This window comes from Pholcus phalangioides, unplaced genomic scaffold (genome assembly GCF_987345545.1).
Source record: "Pholcus phalangioides strain wild (caught in Gottingen) unplaced genomic scaffold, Ppha-v1.0 ptg000010l_1, whole genome shotgun sequence".
NCBI lineage: Eukaryota > Metazoa > Arthropoda > Arachnida > Araneae > Pholcidae > Pholcus > Pholcus phalangioides.
In genome coordinates this window covers 4,649,800-4,665,120 of record NW_028301603.1, presented here as the reverse complement: position 1 = coordinate 4,665,120, position 15,321 = coordinate 4,649,800, and the positions used below count along the sequence as shown (strand labels likewise).

General features: G+C 44.2%; 1 protein-coding gene and 1 pseudogene across 1 annotated transcript in view; one reads left to right on the top strand and one right to left on the bottom strand.

Annotated features, from left to right (window-relative positions):
- Positions 1-15,321, top strand: part of LOC149080781 (leukocyte elastase inhibitor A-like) — a 55,309-nt gene that overhangs the window by 29,333 nt on the left and 10,655 nt on the right. The gene's annotated exons all lie outside the window — the stretch shown is intronic.
- On the bottom strand, positions 11,552-12,829 carry LOC149080782 (serine/threonine-protein phosphatase 2A regulatory subunit B'' subunit gamma pseudogene; annotated as a pseudogene).

Below are 15,321 nucleotides of genomic sequence, written 5' to 3'. Positions count from 1 at the left end.
CTTGTATTCATTACGTTAGTTAGATTTCTCTACTTTTCTTTTGTCAAAATGCAGAAACTTTGTTTTATTATTGAAATTTTTACCAAAATTACACACACAATTTTGGTTTTCTATTTTTTTATCACCAGAAGCGCGGGGCCCGGTGCGACCGCACCTGTCGCACACCCCCCTAAGGGCGGTCCTGGCTTACGCATATACTTTTATTACATTGGTATGAGTATCTAGAGTTTAGCGTTGTTCAGGGGGTGTAAAAGAGACGTTGCCGTTGCTAGGTTGGTACGAAGTACTGAGCTCTCGTCTTCGTCGTCTTGGTTTCTCTATTTAGGTAGAGATATTCATCAGTCAATGGCAAAATGACCGCTTAAAAACAACCATCTCGATCAGGGTATCGATGGGATTACTAGCAAATTTGCAGATGATGTGAAGTTAATGGGGCTAATCGGGAATCAATGCGATAGGGAGTTGCTCCAGACCAACTTAAACAGGATTGCAGAATGGGCAAATGAATGGAGCATGACGTTTAGCGTAGATAAGTGCATGGTCGCTCATTTTGGTTCGAACAACCCACGGTTCTCTTACGAGTTGAATGGTGTCACTATCCCGGATGCAACTAGAGTCACCGATTTGGGAATTCTCATTGACGAGCGACTTAAGTTTTCTGAACATTGTTCAGCGGTTGTCAAAAAAGCGAATAGAATGCTTGTGGTGTCATTTTCAAAAAGGTCTCTTCGCGTTCTCCTAAAGTCATTCTTCCGCTTTTTCGAGGCTTAGTTCGTCCTGGACTGGAGTATGCTGTAAGGTTTTGGAGACCATACCTACAGAGGGACATAGACTTGGTTGAAGGGGTGCAGAGAAGAGCTACGCGTGTCCTTATTGGCACACAGGGCTTGAGTTATGAAGAGAGACTTCATTTTTTGAATATGTTTACATTGGATGAACGCAGGTGTCGAGGAGATATGATCGAAGTGTTCAAAATTTTCAATGGGATGGGTAGGATGGACCATGAACTTTTAGTACACCGCCAATCGACTGCTTTTACAAGGGGACACCAGTATCGATTGGTGAGGGACAATGCAAGGTTATGGTGTCGCAGGGAATTTTTCTGCAATAGGGTTGTTAATAAATGGAATAGCTTACCCCCGGAGGTAGTAAATTGTAACACAATTGACACGTTTAAAAAGAAATACGATAAACATGTTGGGGTAAATCGAGAAGCTATCCATTCTTAGAATAAGACAACCATAAGTATTCTTTATGGGCATTGTATAATATTTTATCATGTGTATATATTGTTTATAATTTGTGTTAATTGCATTTTTTAATTGGGTTGCTGTATTTTTGAATTATATGGCATCCATATTTTTATGGGCATCTTTCTCTCAGCCACCTCGTTGGGCATTTTGTCTGTTGTGGCGTTGTATTTGTATTATATGAAACTCTCTTCAGGTATGAATAATATTGAACATTCGACAACTGTATTACACCGAAATTAAACTATGGTTTACATATATATATATATATATGTCTTTCCAATGCTTTACAATAATCAATTCAGTCAGTGTAGTGATTTAGATTGTTACAATTTGCAGAAATCATAACAACTTTCACCACATTAGTTTACACATATTTTCAAAATGTATATCTTGAGAAGATTACAAATATTCTCATTATCTACAATAATATAATAATCCAATTTCACTAAAGGGATTTACTTTGTCACCAATTTTCAAAAATTGCCATTATTTTACAAGTTTACAGCATCTTTAACAGCATATTTCAATTCGGAAAGTTGAAATGGGTATAACGTGGAAACTCTCGGGTCATCAGAATCATTTGGTGTGACTCGACAAATATATTAGACTTTTGGACATTTAATTTTTGGCCCTATTCACTAAATTCCAATATACAATTTTTTCCATCAGCTCCTGGAGGTCGCTAAGAGCTTTAGAAACGGTAGTGTTTGAACATAATTCTGTCACATATTTTCCGACGACGAGGTTGAAGTGACGTAAAAGTCAACCACACCAGTCCTTGAGCTGCGAAAACGTGAAGAACAATACCTTTTGAAGAACCGCGGCTCACATCACATCACTTAGCCTAATTTTAAAATGTTCAGACTTTTGAAAAAAAAAAAAAAAAATTATTGTCACATTCAAATAACGAAGAACTACTTATTTGAGTTTTCTCGGTTTTATCAAACATCGACTAACGTTCCGCTATGCTCGTTAATATAACCCTTTATCCCGTGTTTTGTTACTTTTAAAAGAGATTTGACTATGTATATGTTCTTTGAGCTGTTGTGGCTTCATTCTCACTTGGCAGTCCACTGATAAGGTTTGAAGTATAATACGCTTGAGAAATTTTACGAGTTTGCAGGTGGGGGAATGAAAAAACCACGAATCGCCGCCAAATTCTGAGCAATGTGAAATACATACGTGAGACAGCTTTTCGATTTCGATCCCATTTCGCACTGAATGAATTCATTTTGTCCAAAACATCGACGATACTCATTAGTAGAGTAATTTCATGATTTTTCAGAAATCTTCTTCGTCCGCAATTTCAATCTTGCATGTGCGTGGTGCTCAAGATCTAGATTTTCTCTGCTTACCAACTGAATTTTTTTTTTTTTTTTTGCTCAGTGGAAAGCATGAGCCATGTAAAAGAAAATCAAATCGGCATATGACCAGGTCGCTCGACCCGCAACCGTAAAATTGCCGGAGATTCCTTTGCCGAGTTTTTCGGGAAATCCGGAATAGTGGAGCTCATTCAAATCTTCAATTACAGACAATGAATCATTGAATGAAGCTCATAAACTTCACTGTTTTCGAGCCTCGTTAAGAGGGGGAAGCGAAACTTGTCGATACGGTCTGCGATACCTTCGACTCGCTTTTCGGAGAATTAGAGAAGCGATTTGAGAACGAAAGGTTCATCGCTGACACGCATATCAACGCTATCCTTAAACCTAAAGAAAATACGTCATGAGTCAGCTGAAGAGCTTCGAAAAATGGCGAAGGCTATCCTGGGACATCTCAGAGGGCTCAAACTTGTAAACCTTTGCCGCGCGCAACGTGATTCGCCCAGCGCGACACGCCGTCCACTCGCCAATAAGAAAAGCAGCGTGACTGTTTTCCTACAGAGCGCAATACGCCTAACGACAACGCTTTACGTCGAGCGTGATTGGCCGATGGCCGACTGCTTCTGGAGGAGTCAAATGCGTCGTGCGCCGAGCATTTTGCAGATGTTCTCTTCGCTCTTGTGTTTTCTTTCCCTTCCCTTTAAACCGGCGCATGCAGACGACGGTGTAGCTGATGCCAAGCCCATATACCATAACATAGCCGCCCTGATCTGATGTGCCACGCTAGGGAAACACAAACGCGTAGCGTGATTATGTAACACGTTTCTGCCGGCGTGAAATGGTCTGATTCGGTTCACGCTGCGCAAGGAAAAAAAAACCTATTCCCAGAAAAACCCGGCTTAACGACGAAGCTTCTGCTTGTTAATGCTATTTTGCCTGAGCTAGGCCGTGAGTCACGCAAGCAGTACGACTGAAAAACACCGAATGGGAAGAATTTGTTGACTTTTTGCAAAGAAGGAGTCACAGCAGGCACTTGAAAATACTCGGCGAGTTTCCTACGCGAAATCTAAATTCGATGCATTTTCAAAACCTAAAAGTCTGATAGCAAAATTCCTGCCCCCATTTGCGGAGAGAAATCACCCGATTTACAAGTGTAGAACTTTTCATAGCCTTTCTATTAAAGAGGGAATATATGTCTGGAATCCCATGGAGGGCGGCAGCGATAAGAGATGTGCGGAAAAAGAAGCATCGTTCGTTTTAATCCATAGGGAGGATGGATTACGGAGGATGGTTGCATGTGTGTGTGTGCACAACCACAAAAACCAAAACGAAATTAGTGTTGGCAGTTGCTTATTACGTCCGAGCGAGAAAAGGGGGATGCGTTTCTGTCGTCAACAGCAATAGTTTACATTCAGAGGCCAGTTGTCGGGATGTTTACTCGACGCCGGCTCTCAAGTCAGTTTTGTCAGCAATGAGAGGTGGCAGACACTTTACTTCGGAGAGGCGCTGTAAATATTCCTATTGCAGGACTGAATGCTCGTGTGCCTCCCGCCCCCGATGAAAAAAAAATCGAAAGAAAATACCTTCTATATGTAATTGTTATCGATTTCTGTTAATTTCAATACTATCTGAAAGGTAAGAACTCACAAAATTTCTCTTTCAGAAATTCATTGCGACCCACCCTTTAAGCCATACATGGTAAATCCTTGACCCGCGGACCAAATGTGGCCCTGAAGGTTATGTGATGTGGCTTGCCCCCCACCCCCAAACCCAATTTTGTAAGAATGAACTAAGCGGCACAAGTTTTCAACAAAAAAACCCTATTGAGATACAGTCCGAGCAGAGTCAAAACAGTGGAAAAGGTCAAAAAACCGTGATAGAAACATCTGTTAAGTCAATATTAACGTTCGCATAAGAAGACTGCCCATTTCAATATGTTTCTTCCATCATATTACTGTTTAAATGTGTCTATAAGGGTCAAAATGACCGTTTCCGTAGTTCTAGCTAGAACTTCATTTTAACGACTAAACTAAGAAGCCTACGGCATAGGCGTACGCAGAATTTTCTCGAGGGGGGTTTCAGATTTTTCTTTTCTTTCTGGGGAGTTTTTCTTCTCTCGGGGGGGGGGGGCCCTCTTTGTGTACGCCAATGGCCTAGCACATATATATTTTGGGAATTTAAGAGACCTTAACAAGGTGAGAAAAGTCATGAAATTTGAAGAACCTGAGATAAACCGACTGGGTGTGTTACATGTCAAATCATACGTCAAAATACCGTTTACGGTCTTTTTATGTTTGAAAGTCGTAGGTATATTCATGAACTGATGAGAGCATAAAACCAGACGGATCACTGTTGCCATTTTGCTAGTTATCCGCGGTGAATAATCGAATAATTCCTGGTGAATAATCGGGGGAAAAGTGAGCTAAAATTTTTGTCAGCTGCTGATTTCGAAATCATATCAGACCCCCCATATTGTCAGTAAGCAGAGAAAATCTAGGTCTTCAGTACCCGGCACAGAATCGCGGACAGGACAAATAATTATGAATCTACTACGAAATTTTGTGACTCTAATACGTGTGCCGTAAATGTTGCCCAAATAAATTACCAGTGCACAATGCGATTTTTCATTCCGCACACATGCAGTATCTCCGCATTATACAAACACATAACACAAATTCCTATGTAAAGGGCGCATACGTAACAGCATAGGCGGGGATAGACTTGAAAGTCTGGGGGTGGGGGACGATGATGATGATGATGATGATGTCAATTCATATATACTCATATACATTAGATCCATCTGCCTTTGGCCCTGGGGGGGGGGGCAATGTCCTCATGCCCCCCCCCCCGTATAAACCATGCGTATCAGGGCGTATGGCATTGTACTGGCGAACCGTTGATCCTAGAGGTATACTTCTAATTGGAAAAATTATCCAAATAACGTGTATCTAGTAATCAGATACGTCATTTGCGTTGCAAGTGGTTGCATAATTACTAAAATGAAAAAAAATTTAACTTTCTATATCGTCCTCCGTTTTCAAAAAAACCAATTAGAAAGTTGTTGCCCTGTCTCTCCTGATACCAACAGTAAAGGTTCCCCTCTTCTTCTTATCGGTCGTAGGTCCTCGGCTGTACCTCCACTACGATTCCAGGGCGAAATAACTGGATTCTAGACTCCATAAAGGAAGAAAACAACACTTTATTTAATTTATTATCCAACACCTCCACGAAACCGTCCTGTCTCTTCGGTACAAACTCTTACACTATCCTCTCTTTTTCGAATGTCTCAACTCGTTCCCGTTTCTCTCTCTCGCGACTCCTGTTTCTCCTCGGCCTTTTTCCAACCTCTTTTCTCCTGAACCTTACACGTCCCATCATCGAAAAGCACATCCATCATTTTTAAATGATGATGATGCTTCAAGAGCGTAACTCGGTTTCTCACTGCTACTGTGACAGGACGTCGGCATTATCTTGCGTATCACCCTTTCGGGTCCCCCAGGCCAACGCATGACGCTATCCGGTAGGCGAGTGTTGTACCGTGCAGTAGCAGCTACTTTGGCGGCGGCCATACCACCCTTGAATGGCAAATAACGGTTGTTCATCCAAGAGTTTATGGGGTGGTGGTCACCACCGGCACAAGAGAAGGATGACCTTTCCCTGCCCTGATTCCTGGGTACGCCGTTGTTGACGATTGAAGATTTAGCCGGTTGGCTTCTGGTTTTCTCGGTCTTCGACTGCCGGTTCGTAGCTCTGTTGATTCCTTTGGCAAATGGACACGAAAACAATCGCCAGTCCGATTGCTTGGACGTTTCCTGCCTAGCCGGGAACTGGTTCGTTGCCGATCTCCTCCTGTTGACAGCATGACCATCGTCGTATCGTTTCGAGTTCATCTCCTTGAGCTGCGAGGCCTTGCCCTCGGATGCGGACGCGTCCCGATTGGTCTTGCACTTGACGAGGGCGAGCGTCTTCTTCACCATGTTCCCGTTGACGTAGGGACAGCGCCTCGTACAGACATATGGTATCTTGGATCCTCGATTGACGACTGCCACGTCGACGACTTCTCCGTGTTCTGATATAAACTGCGACACTGACTCGGGTGTCATTCCCTCGGACGGCATGTTGCAGACCGGGATCATTTTAGCGCATCTGGTCTCGCAAGCCGGTACGGGCACAATACAGCGCACTTTAGTGCCTCCTCCGTTGACTTGGAATTTGTTCGAGTTCCTGAGACAGTACCGGACGACCCTCCAGTCCTTGGTCAGAGTCTTGACCTTCCTGAAAGATGAGACCAACCTCAGGCTGATGTAGCCCTCCTTGTTTCTCTGGATTTGTTTCAGCAGAAAGTTGTTCTTCATGATGTTAAAGTTGGTGAAGTAGCTCTCGACTTGGGATATGATCCTCTCTTCAAGTTCTTCGTTAGGTATGCAAAAATCGTTGTTATTGCCGTTGTTGGCCTTCTGTTTGCCATCGGCAGATGAAGTACACACACCGTCCCTACGGCTCGGCTCATTGATCGGACTTGGAACTGGTACATTTTCCATCATTCCATCACGGTGCTGCCGGCACCGTGATATGTGCTGTTAGAACTGTGGTTTCTTCAATCGTGTCCCCCTCTTCTGTCTGGACAGAGTTCACCTGGGCCCGACTCAATGGCTCCTGCTGGCCTCTTGCAGAACAAAACCTTGCTATATGGCCTTCTGCTCCACACGCGTAACAAGTGACTGCAGCTCTCTCTCTGGAATTCGAACCCATCGTCGCCTTAGGTGGGCAGGACTCACCCTGAAGCCTTTGGTTTCCGTTGGCTTTCCATCTCGGATTTTGATGAACCGGTCCTGGGGTTCTCGTCCTGTCACTAGGAAAGGGTGTCTTCAGAGTCCTCTTCACATCATCGAATCTATCTAGTTTCTCCGATAGCTCACTTGGTGACACCATATCACTCCATTCGTCCAGATAGTGTTCCTTAAAATCTGCTGGAACGCGTTTTTTCATTTGATCGGTGATGATTAAATCTCTTAGTTGCTCAAACGTCGTGACCCCCAAAGCCTCCGTCCATCCATCAAAATAGGTACACAGTTCGTGGTAGAAATCTCTCCAGGTGCCCTCTTGATTCTTGTGGCGCGAAGAAAACATCTGTCGGAACTTCTCTGGGGTGAGTTTGAATCTCCGCAATAACAATTCCTTAACTTGATTATAGTCCTGTACTTGCTCTTCCGGCTCGCGGGCAATTAACTGGTTCATCTCGTAGGGAAGAAGTCCCAAGAGCTCAGCTAACCAATCTTCCCGTGCCAGGGCCGCGCGACGAGCTTGCCGCTCGAACAGCACCAGGTACAGACAGACTTATGTCTTCTTCCATTCTGAACTTTTGCATCATGTTCTGGAAATCCCGGCTGGGGGTTCTGCCGCGCCCAGCTTGATTATTCTCCTCTCTTCTGACTCCTGTCTCGATCCTCAGTCTTTCGAGTTCATGTTCCATCTCCTTTTCTCTACGCCGCTCCTCCAACTCTTTCTCTCTACGCCGCTCCTCCAACTCTTTCTCTCTACGCCGCTCCTCCAACTCTTTCTCTCTACGCCGCTCCTCCAACTCTTTCTCTCTACGCCTCTCCTCCATCTCCATCTCTTTCTCTCTACGCCTCTCCTCCATCTCTTCTCTTTCTTTCCTATTGCCTATGATCGTTTTCAGCATCTCTCTGCACGTCGCTTCGTTGTACAGTTCACTTTCCTGTATGGTACTCACTAGTTGCATTAAGTTGAACTCCGGTCGGACTTCTACTCACAAGTTGGCGGCCATGGTCTCCAGATCCTCCTTGTTCCCCTTTGCCAAATACGCCATCTTTATTTATCGTCTCGATACCGCCGTACAACACTTGCTCCTTTTTGCCTGGGCAGGATTGCCCCTCTCAGCACCGGTTGTCGGGTTGACTTCACGAAAAAAAAAAAAACAGCGTGGGTGCTTGACGCTGCTACTATCCTTCTATACGAACCGGGTGGTTCCACCGTCGCTAGGACACTCTTCTTCGAATTCAGCTCGCAATCTTGAGTCGTTGAAGCTACGACCTCATCCTGCCGACTGCGCCAGTAAAGGTTCCCCTCTTCTTCTTATCGGTCGTAGGTCCTCGGCTGTACCTCCACTACGATTCCAGGGCGAAATAACTGGATTCTAGACTCCCAAAAGGAAGAAAACAACACTTTATTTAATTTATTATCCAACACCTCCACGAAACCGTCCTGTCTCTTCGGTACAAACTCTTACACTATCCTCTCTTTTTCGAATGTCTCAACTCGTTCTCGTTTCTCTCTCTCGCGACTCCTGTTTCCCCTCGGCCTTTTTCCAACCTCTTTTCTCCTGAACCTTACACCAACGAAAAAAAAAAGTGTCACGTTTCTAATCGCAATATTCGCGGAAATATTTCAATTCGAAAAAGAAGAAGGAAGAAACGTCATTAAATGCGGGTAAAACGGTTTTCCCGCATTTTTAAAGCTATTTTTTCCCAATTTCCCTCCAATTTTTGGATGCAAATATCTCTGCGAATATTGCACGCATAAACGTGGATTTTGTTTGTTTGGCGTCAGAAGGCACAAGGCAACAACCTTCTAATCGGGTTCTTGAACACAGGGTATCCGTATGAAAAGTTAAGATTATTGTTTTAATAACCATACAACCCCTTGCTACATGAATGACTACACGCAGTGAGCGTACTATATATACGCTATTTAGATAATTTTTCTAATTGAAAGTATGCATCCAGGATCAGCGGATCGCCAGTGAAATGCCATACCTTCTGTTACCTACGCATCCTGTATAATACGCAAATACATGCACGCACAATGTTTAACAAACACTTTGTACGTAGAAAAGATGTGTCCTCTCCACTTGTTAATATAATATTTTCGGAAGACCGGTTATATCTACAGATTATGATGCTTAAGGGCGGATTCACACCTACAGACACTCGCCGTGTCGTCTCAGACACGGCAAATATTCTTTGGCATAAAACCAATGAACGTATTCGTATCTATCGTATCGTGACTACGCAGGCAGCCATTTTTACGTTAAGGAATGTATGCCGTGTCCGACATGACATGGTGAGTGTCTGTAGATGTGAATCCACCTTTAAAGCCGAGTTTTTCCCAGGAGCAGGTTTTACAACATTTGCAGCGTGAAAACGATGATTGGTCAAAAAAAAAAAACCTGAATTTCAGGTTCATGACCAATCAGCGTTTTCATGCTGCACGCGCTGTAGAAACCTGCTCCTAGGGAAAACCTTGCTTTAGGAAGAAAATTCCTCTCTGTGCCTACACGGAACGACGCGAGTGATTTGATACTTGCGAGCACGGGGCCACTACTATTAATCTTTGCTAATTTTTCCGACACAACCCTGCTTCTTTTGAGGTAACGGAAGTAAGTTGCTTTGCATCAGTCCGGGGTTGTGAGTGGTTCTATCTATCTATCTGCATACACGGGGACAGTGCACTTTTCTCCAAAGACGTAGAGCACTCGTCCCGCATACGAAAGGACGGGGTTCGTGTTCCGTAGAGGAAGAGATGAATTTTCTTCCTGAACTTTGTAGGGACTGAAAAGTCATTCCAGCAGGCCTAAAGGTATTCAGTATATTGATAGTCCTCTGTGATTGGACTGTCAAGTAAAAATGAAATCAAAAATTACAAGAGATCATAAAATGACAATCAAAACTCATTTTACGGTAACAAAACACAAGATTAGTCTTAGTCGTAGCAAGGCCATTTTGTCCAGAATTGTGAATAAGGGTTTATTGAAGAAAAAAAAAATTAAGTATAGCAATAAATACACACATACAGGGTGATTCAGAAAAGATGGGGAAAAACTCTTGAAGAGGTGATATTGCAAACCAATACAAACAATTGACATCAAACAATGCATGGTCTAACGTGAAACGCAAACGCTCTAGCGCGTTTCGAAACGGCAGCTCCGCAAACGTTATAACGGCATTCCTGCTGAAATTTATCGGGAGAAAAAAGAACACCGTGCATGCAAATGTAACCCGGGGAAGAAGAAACTGCATGCAAATCTACGTCACAGTGAATAAATAGACGGACACCAGCCCAGTGAAGTTATTCTAGTGCGCAGAACTGTTCTAATAGTTGTAACGTACGGGATAATGGCGCACTTTAGTAATACTGAAAAAGCAGACATGCATTTATTTCATTTACGGAGCTGCAAACGGGAGTACCACAGAGGCAGCCACGAATGCACGCACGGTGAGCGTTTTCCCCGTAAACGGTTGCCTAATCCGGAAACATTTTGCGCACTTGCATCGACACAGCTTTGCAGAACCGGGATCCTTTCTTGCTTCCCGGTCTGATGCACTGTGATTTTGCAGATTTGCATACGGTTTCTTCTTCTTCCCCCGGTTACATTTGCATGCATGGTGTTCTTTTTCTCCCGAAAAATTTCAATAGGAATGCCGTTTTTAAGAATACAATACAATAATACAGGGCTTTTGGCTACTATAGTGCCGTTTTAACGTTTGCGGAGCGGCCGTTTCATGTTAGACCATGCATTCTTCGATGACAATTGTTTGTACTACTACACCAACTCCGGTCATATATCGCCATACGGCAATTTCCAACCGGTGGAGTTGGGTGGGAAATGAAGGCTCCATTCATCGGGGGTCGCCCTAGGCAAAGAACTTGCTTCGAATGGTTCTGTGCCCGGATTCAAACCCATGGACCCTGATGGTAACCTTCAGAATGTAAGACGAGCATGTTTACCACTGCGCCACTCGGGCACATTGGTGTGTACTATCACCTCTTAAAGTTTTTCCATCTTTTCTGAATATAACTCTTATATTAATTTACATACGAGGTTCACATTATACTTTATATTCGAACGCTCCAATCAGAGCCTTAAGAGAACACGCTGTTTCCCATATCCTGCAGGAAATTCAAACATAAATCACGGAAAAGAAAGCCAACGAATTCACGATGTTTTATATAATCTTAGAAATAGTTGGCATAATCGTCGTCGAAGTCATCGGAAGTTCCAGGGTACCGGTTCAAGAACGTCGTAAACGCGTCCGCGTCGATGAGGACGTTAACGAAGGTGTCACCTTTCCCACATGATACCAAGTCACAAATCGTTATACGATCCGGATCAGACGGATTCACCATATCAAAGATTTCATTGGCGACGTCTTGGAAAGGGACCTCGGTATCGACGTGCTTCGCCAACCCTTTGAGGAAATGGTAGATGTCCAGAGCGGTGAGGTACCCCTTCTGGTCAAAGTCCAACATTCGGAAGAAGTACTTCAAAGACTGCGGGTCCTTCGTGCTTCCTTTGGCCAGGACGAAATCCAAGTACCCTTTGTAGTCCATCTCGCCGTCGTGCGTCGGACATTCCTGGAAGACCCGCTGGATTAAAACCGGGTTGAGCGCACTCACACCGAACTTGGCGAATTCCTCCGAGCTCAGCATCCCGTTACGGTCCTCGTCCAGGTCTAGGTATAGGCAATAGAGGCGGAAGATGGACTCTACGGAGAACCAGTTCGAATCCGAGCACGTCGACGGTGAAATGTTCTCGTCCCACGTGTCGAGGAGACTGCTGAATAGGATGTCCTGTATCTTGATCCGTCCGGTTCTCATCGGGTCCAGATGGAAGAAGAACTTCCTGACGATGGTGAAGAAGTAGAAAGGCAGGAAAGTGGCGTCCAGCTCGTCCTTCATGAACATCGGTATGGACTTGAGGAAGTACGTCTCGAGATCCCTCTCCCGGAGGTAACCGGTACCAGCGTTGTCGTAGAGATACAGGTCCAGGCACCTCCACTGTATCCTTACTTTTCCGGTGACGTAATCGAAGAAATCCAGTATACTTATCCGACCGTAACTGTCCAGCTGAGTCGCGAACTTGCCGAAAGTCGCGGCTGTAAAGTATGTCGCGAATTTCCGACTGAAGCCTTCCCCGATGTTCTTGAAGTCAGTGAAGTCGATCATATCGCCGTTCCGGGACTGGTAAATCTTGAGAATGTCGCACATGTCTCGTAGATCCTGTTCGCTTGGAAGGTCCTCTTTCTTCCTGTTGATGGATCGGAACCTGGACTTCTGCCTGAATTTGTGTTGGAGCTCATACGCGTGACTCCTGAGGTATTCGTCTGATGAGTGCGTGATCCGAGGACGATGATTCCTCAACTGAACGCGGTAGTCATCAAGAAATAGTTTGCCGTACGGCGAGGTTGAGACGATGTCTGAACCAAAAATCTTCGCTGTGATATCAATATCCATCGCACGAATGTCCGCTGATATTCAGTTTCACAATTCGCGTTGGATCCAGCTTACGATGTTTTAGACATTCGTATACTAGTTTATTTTTCTAGAGCCAGACGGCTTTGATCTAGATATCATAATTTCACAAAAATGGGTTCATTTCACTTCAATGAACTCTGTGACTGGATTTTGAAAATACGAAACCGGGACTTATTGCATAATCTCACCAATTATGGCCTATTTACGACAAAATTATGTTTTCTTGGAGCAGCTCAAAAATCCGTCGGTGCGCCAGGATTCATATGACAGACCGGGGTGTATGCTCACTCTATAGCACGAATGAATGAATGAACTTTGCCACTGGACTTATCCCGTTGCCGAGATCTCTTCCAGCCCAGATTCTGGAACATCACTCTGTAGCAGTGGTTGCGGGAGAGCATTTTTGGGGTTGCGAAATGGGAAAAAAAAATGTTGATTGATTTGAACATTTTTTATGAATTTTAGTATAATCAGTACCTCCAACGCTAGCAACGCAGTGCTGTGGAGCATTGGCGTGAACAGAAGCACGTTTAGCAACGTGTGCACAAGAATTTTACAACGAATGTATATATTCAACAAATCTTTGTTAGAAGGCAATGAATCATTTACAACATAAGTTTTATCGCGCGAATCATTAGGAACATCTCCTAAAGTTCGAGCATCACACAGTAAATTATAATCATTTGTGCCACAATATTTGTCAGAATTTTCACCATTCGGAACACTATTTTCATCAAAAAATTTTGTGGCATTCAAGGTGGCACCATCACTAATTATACCTTCTGAGATATGGGCATAAATGACGATCATTAGCACCACTACATTTATCGGTGTCATTAACAGAAGAAATACCATGTTTATGCAAAGATTTAGTGTCCTCCAGAGAGGCACAACCGTCAATTACTAGTTTACGGCATATATCTCCATTCGATGGCTCTACCAGATACTCGACATACACTGAAATTACATCCAATAACTCACTAATCACTTCACAATCATCAACAAAACCCATCATTGCCTGCGTGATATTGAGCTCGAATCCAGGGAAAGAAACTTCCCGCAAAGGTTTCGAGATCCCTCCCTTTGTCATCGTGAGCATTTTCTGCAAGCCCCAAAATTTGTGCCCTGTCATTGGGATTGGAATAGATACAGCAGTGGCATGACGCAGTTGAAAAAAGTCGAGAACTTATCCCTGACGAGCCACATCTGTGGTCAGGGCCAGGTTTTTACCTTCGGCAAGACCCTACGACCAAAACAGACGTCGGGAAAAGCGTTCAGAAACTTGAAGACAACCGTTGATCCGTGAAGATCTCGTAACTACACTGGTGAAATAAATTAAGATAATTTGCATATTTTATCGAATTTCATGAAAAGAACTGAACTGAATGTAAAACCACTGCTTCTAGACAAAAATGCAAATCTTGTACGTCAAATACGTAAGCGTACACGTGTGTGTAGGCGGAGCCAGTAGAGAAACAGGCTTTATAAGCGCGCGTAAGTTAAGACGCATTTCGTTCGCTAGCACACCTCAGCGAATTTCTTGGTGTTATTTTGCAGCAATCGGTTAATTTCAAATTGTAACAGTAAAAATGAGTAACCACCAACGTTTAGATGATGGAATGAGGTGGCGAATTGTGGGGAGGCCAATCTCAAGTCCAGATTTGTAGAGAGTTCAATTTAACGCCCAGCGTTGTGTATAACTTATGGAAACAGTTCCAGGATACCGGATCCATCGAGAGAAAGCCTAGGCAAGGTCGTCCAAGAGCCACGACGGCCAAAGAAGATCGCCATTGATGCAGCCACAGGAGCCCGTGTATCAAGGGTGACTGTTTCCAAAAGACTTCATGAGAGAGGGTTGTTTGCAAGAAGACCTGCTGTTTGCGTCCCGCTCAATTCTACGGACAGGAGAATCCGTTTATCATGGTGCAGAGAGCATAGAGATTGGAGTATGGATCAATGGGCGACCGTTCTCTTCACTGATGAGTCCCGATTCAGCCTAAGCACCGATTCTCGCCGTACGTTCATATGGAGAGAACCAGGGACCCGCTACCTACCCTCCGATGTCCGCGAAATCGACCATTATGGCGGAGGAGGTTTAATGGTCTGGACAGGCATCATGTTGGATGGCCGCACACCTCTCCATGTCTTTGAAAGAGGCACTGTGACTGGTGTGAGGTATAGGGATGAGGTCTTGGAGCCTTTTCAGGGGCGCAGTTGGCCCTGAGTTCATTTTAATGGACGATAACGCGAGGCCACATAGAGCTGTTCTGCTCGACGATTTTCTAGAGAGTGAGGATATTCGCCGGATGGATTGGCCAGCCAGGTCTCCAGACCTTAACCCTATAGAGCATGTCTGGGACGCTCTGGGGAGGGCAATTGCAACTCGCAACCCCCCTCCGGGAACCATCTAGGGAATGAAAACAGCGTTGCTGAACGAGTGGAACCAATTGCTACAGGAAATGATAAACTGC